General features: G+C 35.9%; 1 protein-coding gene across 1 annotated transcript in view; it reads right to left on the minus strand.

Annotated features, from left to right (window-relative positions):
* LOC145680472 (uncharacterized) overlaps positions 1–6,489 on the minus strand; it is a 53,284-nt gene extending 46,795 nt beyond the window's left edge. Inside the window, exon 1 of the mRNA XM_081751039.1 lies at positions 6,302–6,489. The gene's annotated coding sequence lies outside the window, so the exon portion shown is untranslated. The remainder of the gene's footprint in view (positions 1–6,301) is intronic.
* Between the last annotated feature and the right edge of the window lie 759 nt (positions 6,490–7,248).

Here is a 7,248-nt window from a genome sequence, read left to right on the forward strand (position 1 = left end):
TGAAAAAGGACTCACCACTCTTATCAGATTCAAACAACAATAGTAAAATAATGCTTTATAATTTCTAAAATCTTTCTCGTAACAGTTAATACATTGTTCGAGTCATCAAGTCTAGGAGGCTCAGGTCGACAGGTCGTGTAGCCAGAAATGGAAGAAAGTAGGAACGCTTTCAAAGTTTTAACTGGAAATCCAATCAGTTAATGACCATTAGGAAGACCTAGGTACAGATAGGAGGATAATATTAAGAATCTCACAGAACTAAGAATACAAAGTAGAAACTGGATCAATTGACTAAGGACAGAAGTCAATGGAGAGCTTCTGAAAACGCGACATTGCACCTTTGGGTTCCATAACCATTGAGTTAATTAGTTAGGCTAACTATGTTGGATACGTAAATAACGGTTAACAAATAACGGTTTTTGTAATAGGTTCAGCGTCCCAAGAGAACATATCAACACGACCTACAACACTCTACAGAAATCTGAAGTGGTTACAATTAGTGGTGGGCACAAAAACTGTTTTTTTTTCGGTTTTCTCCAAAAACCGGTTGTTCACCGAAACCGGTTATCGGTTTCTCTTAAAACGGTTCGGTTTTTCACCTGATCCGGTTTCGGTTTTCTTTAAAACCGGTTCCGGTTTTTTTTTTTAAATTTTTTTCTATTTCTGACCAGAATAGTGTTTCGTTGTTCTCCGGAAGCCGAATCTGATTCCAAAGAAATAGTTTTGTGTTTTCCAAAAGTTTTCCCTGAAACCAGTTTCAGTGAAAACCGAACCGGTTTTGGGGGAAAACCGTAATGTCGGTATTTTGGGTTTCGGTTTTTCTAGATACCAGTTTCCGGTTTTTATAAAAACCGACTTTGCTCATCCCTAGTTACAATATATGAGTGCTTGAGGTTTCAATATCTATATCCATAGGTAAGACATATTGAGAACGGTAAGATATATCGAGAATCGGTTTTTGCAATCAATTCAGCGTCTCGGGAAGGAGTTTGGTCCATTTTTATCTATCTGTTGAAACCGTGGTGAAAATCTACGATTTTTCGGTTACAACTCTGATCGTATAATGGATAAAATGGAAATAGTTAGCGACAAGCTGTTTCTTGATATAAATTCAGTACCAACAATATGTTTCAACTCACATTTTATTATTTTTATTGCAACCGGAAGTGATACATCAATTAGCACTTCCGGTTTTAATATTAATCTCCATAGAGCAAAAATAGTAAGAGATAGTCAGTAATGGCCTTTTGATATGGTTTCAGAGTCCGAAGAAAAGGTTGAATTTTTGATCTTATCACTTTATTTGTAACCTGTAGCTATAGTTGTACAGAAGTACTACCACAAGTTTGAGTATTGAATTCACATAGTTTGAAAGTCTACCGTAGTTTTACAACTGGTTATTATTATTATTATTATTATTATTATTATTATTATTATTATTATTATTATTATTATTATTATTATTATTATTATTATTATTATTATTATTATTATTATTTAACAGTTTTCCGACAACAAATTGCGAATAGTTACCCAAAGTAGTAATATTCTTACTTCTTCGTTAGTAACACATTCAGAAAATCATAATATTAAATATTATGAAATTAACCATCGAGTAACTTGACAGTGCCAGAATTTGACAAATTTCAAAGCAATAAATTTTGATCACAGTTGTGCATTGTTATGGGCAATTCTGGGGTATAATTTTGTTAGATCTGGCTCGGAATGTGCACAAATTTCACATGAATTAAAATTATATAGAAGTGAAATGTAATCTTTGAGTTTTAGGTCCCACGCTTATAGCGCGTAGGCTAAAGGAGATAGTAGATAAAAACCACGAATAAAAAATCATTAAGCAAAAGCCACGCAACGGTTTGAAACTAGACATACCGGGGATCGAACCCCAGATCAGCTACTTCTAAAACGAGTAAAGCCGTAGCAATCGACAGTACAAGCGGTGCAACTCCCGCTGTTTGAAGTTCAAATTACGTTTCATTGAATACTTAAAATTACAGTTTTTCATTGGGCTACGTAAAATTTGTACATTTAAATTTTCAGATTAGCAACAAGCTTGTGTTAATCTCGTTTTTACTCTTTCATTGCTACAATGCCAGTAAATTTCAACAGGTAAAAATCATTTAAATATTAGTCTAAAACGTTTAAAAAGAGTTAGCATTGTATAATGCACAATATCTAGCAGATAGAATGCAGAATAGCAAAAGAAAATGAAATGAAATGAAATGAAATCTTTAAGTTTAACGTCTCACGGTTATGCCGGTTAGGCTAAAGGAGACGGTGATAATAAGAAATGAATGAAATGGTGGAATGAAGAAAGTGGGAGGAAACGGGAGAACCCCGAGAAAACCCACGAGCACGGTGTTTGTCCACCACAAAGTCCAAACGGCGCAAGCTGGGATCGAACCAGAGACCCCAAGCACCGGAGGTGAACGCTCTACCACTGAGCCACCGCGCTTCCCCCACCCCCCAGAATAGCAAAAGAGTCCCTGAAACGAGGGCGAGACCGATCATCAATATATCATTGAGATAATAATTAAATTAAAACTTTATATTATCTAATACGTCTTTGTCGAAAGATCTAATAGGCTGATTTATTTTGTGTTACAGGCCCATAGCCAGCCCAAAAATGAAGGGAGGGCCCGATCCAACCATATTATAGTTAGTTCATGACCATATTATGGTTCATTTGCAAGCCTACCGTGAAAATTTTAGATGGCCCAGCCCCCCTAGACCCCCCTGGATACAGGCCTGTTGTGTTACCCATTCATGACTCCCAGAAGGAGATGACCAGTGGCGGATCTAGCCCAGTGCCGGGGGACCTAAACCCCACCAGATTTATGTGACAAAAATAATTTACGCTATTATTTATATATTTTTGAAAGTTTATAGTAAACTCATGACATATCTCTGGGTTCTGGCTGCCCCCTCCCAATTTTTACTTTCTAAATCCGCCACTGGAAAGGACTAATTATTACTGCAGCAAGGGGTCTCGAGGAGAGAAGGCCCTCAGGACCAACTGGGAAACCATATATGTAAATCAATTCAAGGTCAAACTTCAATTGTTACATCATTTTCAAAACAACTCTCTGATTGGGAGCCCACAAATAACTTCTAGCACCGGGGCCCTGGGTAGATTTGTTACGGCACTAGAAACGAACATCCTAATATCTCATGGCTAAATGGTCAATGCCTACTGTTTGGTGCGCAGGAGACCTGTATTCAATTCCTGTTAGGAACAAGTATTTAGTTTGTGTCTCACTTTAATCTCTACATCCACGCCTCATATAGTTTCGGTTCTAAAAAGGGACGTTAAACTACAAATAAAGAACTAACAAATATACTATCTTAGTCAACATGATGTGACCCCGCATAGCGTAGTCGCTAAGACTCTCACCTCTGGTGTGCGATCGATCCCACGTTTAGTCTCCGGTGAGGATACTCGTCCAAAAATTGAAAAAGCTTTTCAGGCCAGCCGTCCTGAGTGAGATGATTCCTCAATCAAGCTAGGCAATTGCCGGGATGGTACCAACATAATGGTCCCAACCTCGTTCCTTCTTTTCCCGTTCTCTTCCCCAACTCTCCAGGTAGTGTAATCGGCGAGAGACGTCATCTCTTATACGTGACAGTCTAACATGGCCATAGACATTAAAAGCCCAGAAATATAATCCCTGATATCTAGTCAATATGTCACAGCATTGTTTGAAATGTGTTTTCTTCAGTTTTTTAAAAAGATAGTGCCAGTAAGCATTTTAAGTGAGGTCACTAGGAATTGATAGGAATGTTGTGACCCTTTTTCATCACCGAAGCAATACGAGACAGATATACTAATGCTTAACCCTTTAGAGACGAATGCTCAACCTTTCTTCGGAAACGTAAAATAGAAAATAACACCTCCAAAGCCATTCAAATCTATGCCTGTTTACGGATACTGAATGATTTACTTGACACATTTTATGTAAATGAAGCTTGTAAACAACATCCGTCCTCTCTATCAGATGATGTTTTTATATATCACATTCGACCTCAAGAGAACTATTGGTTATGTGTTTATGTCCCATACCTTTTTCTAAAAAATTAAAGTGGACTCCAAACAATTATTTGGTCTTTTGTCAGAGCAAGTACTCCCTCTAGAGATCTAATCCTGGTACATGTCTATAGAAAGCATTCTTGTTAACTATTTGGCCACGAAGAGGCACTAGCTATGCACGAACATGCTATATCAATTGTAATAATACCATTAACTTCGGTATATTCATATTTGAATGTAAAATAACACAAATGCTAGGAAATTATGCACAAGGATCACTAGGTCGTTATTTAAATGGCTAATTTGTTGAAAAGACCTACTACGAATAATAAGGAATAACATTTAAGGCCTGTTATTGAAATCTGCACGTTTTCTTTTAAGCACCAATCTCGCACAGAATGTAGATTTGCAGTTTAACGTGGTATTAAACCCCCGCTGGGGATAAAACGTAGAACCACGCTCAGAAATACATATTGTTAATCATCCCATTAGTTAGAAACTCGATGTAAATTCCTAGTGTGAGATATTTTATGATTTAATGCTAACTAGTAGGAAATCAGTAAATCGACCAAGATTGAGTTTTGGCGGGAGATTGAGTAAGAATTAAGTTCCGGCAGAAAATCGAACAAGATTGGGTTTATGCAGACGATTACGCTAAAGTTCTACAAGAAGAATTATTCTTAGGTGATATACGTTTCCAAACTTGAGACGATACAAGAAATACGTTTTCAAATTTGAGACGAGACCTGAAACATGTTTCCAAATTTGAGACGAGACGAGAAATACGTTTTCAAATTCGAGAAAAGATTAGAAATTTTTCGAGCCTTGGGCAAAACACTATAGTTGAATGAAGTCAGTCTTACCCCCAAACACTATTTTAGTATTAGTATTACATGATTCCTAGTAAAAAAAAAAAAAAAAAAAAAAGCTCTACATTGATAAAATGTTGTACGAACATCATGAAGAGCATTTATCAACGTTTAAAGATACGCAAGTCATTACACAATACACTTCCATTATCACTTTCTTCGTAGACCTCTCGCAACGCGGAGGGATTCTGATAACTTCTTGATAAAATTAAAAGAAAAATCAGGGCTTAAATTTTGTATATATGTAGATTATGGGAACGAGACGAGAAAAATTTGAAGACGATGGGAAATGTTTTTCTAGAATTTAGACGAGGAATAACTCCTTGAGAATCGAGATAAGAAATAATTCCTAGAGAATCAAGACGAGAAATAATTCCTAGAGAATCGAGACAAGAAAATAATTCCTAGAGAATCGAGATGAGAAATAATTCCTAGAGAATCGAGACAAGAAATAATTCTTAGAGAATCGAGACGAGAAATAATTCCTAGAGAATCGAGACAAGAAAATAATTCCTAGAGAATCGAGATGAGAAATAATTCCTAGAGAATCGAGATGAGAAATAATTCCTAGAGAATCGAGACAAGAAATAATTCCTAGAGAATCGAGACGAGAAATAATTCCTAGAGAATCGAGACAAGAAAATAATTCCTAGAGAATCGAGACGAGAAATAATTCATAGAGAATCGAGATGAGAAGTAATTCCTAGAGAATTGAGACGAAAAATAATTCCTAGAGAATCGAGATAAGAAATAATTCCTAGAGAATCGAGACGAGAAATAATTCCTAGAGAATCGAGACAAGAAAATAATTCCTAGAGAATCGAGACGAGAAATAATTCCTAGAGAATCCAGACGAGAAATAATTCCTAGAGAATCCAGACGAAAAATAATTCCTAGAGAATCGAGACGAGAAATAATTCCTAAAGAATCGAGACGAGAAATAATTCCTAGAGAATCCAGACGAGAAATAATTCCTAGAGAATCTAGACGAGATATGACTTCTATACAAAATTTACAAAAACGAGATCAGAAAACCTCATTTCTGGTCTCGCGAGCAACACTCGATAAAAGTACCTATGGCTTACTTGATTTATTGTTTTATTTATATTTATAGTCAACGGGTGCACAGCCCCTAGACAAGATCATCTCGCACAGAAGAGACTCTTCCCATCACACAATCTCACTTTTTGAAAACTAGATTACAGAACCATACCAGAATTCGCAGCTTATTCATGGTGCAGATTCTGTGATAAACTGTAGATCCAGGTTTTTATGTACTACTTCAATGCTAAATGGGGAGGTTGAACTTTTTCATAAATACCAATTTAATCTTTGTTGGAAAGGACGCTCACGACAACAGAAGAAAAGATTCTGTAAAATTACATACCTTATTTGTATTGATAGACAACGTATCCTATCTTATAACTATTATGATGAGGGTGATGATGCTTTTTAAGGCGCTCGTACGAACGAGATTGCACACACACACACGCACACCTTCAGAGACTGCTGTTTGTACGACCTCCTCGTCTGGAGCCGTGTCTGTCAATAACCAACAAGTGCCTTTCACTTTTAGGAACTAAGCCATCTCTATGCAGTGTGTGTGTGTGTGTGTGTGTGTGTGTGTGTGTGTGTGTGTTTGTATGTGTATATCCCTCGCACTTTCACCTCTGAGATAATTTTCCTTGCAACCTCGACAAAGAATCACGAATAATAAAAAAAAAAGTAAGAATAGGGGTATGTCACAACTATATTTTTTTTCAACGAGAAAATAAAAAGAAAATAATAAAAAGAAACTTATTAACCAATCATTTTTTATACTTTACGTGCTCACAATTATACGTAGAAGACAATACGTGTAATTTCTCAGGAACTTAAATGTTATATGCTTCAGCCTTTTTGTCTGTTCTTATATTGAGTCACGATACATTTAGCACTTTATAACTTAAAGCAGGCAACAAGAACAGTATTGAATTTGTTTGAATATATTTGTTCAATATTTTCTTTTCTTTTTAGTTAGTTTGAATTTGAATTGCAAAAAGAAAAAGAAAAAGATTATAAAGAGACGAATATATTATCTGGTGGCATGAAATCATTTCCCTCAGGACATGATTTTTTTCTTCTTTGATTTTTTTTTTTTTCTTTTCAGAATGAAGTCTAAACTAAATTCAAAAGAAACATGTGAAATCGAGTTAGCTTTTAAAGAAAGGATTCATTCTCTCAGGCTAACTTAAATCGTGAGTTGCCACTGTAAATCTGATTCGATTGTTTTATTGAAAATGACTTTTCTTTTGTTTAACGTCCCACAGATATGGCCTTTAGGCTAAAAAAAAA

Source organism: Thermobia domestica, chromosome 3 (genome assembly GCF_964235325.1).
Source record: "Thermobia domestica chromosome 3, izTheDome1.hap1.1, whole genome shotgun sequence".
Classification (NCBI taxonomy): Eukaryota; Metazoa; Arthropoda; class Insecta; order Zygentoma; family Lepismatidae; genus Thermobia; species Thermobia domestica.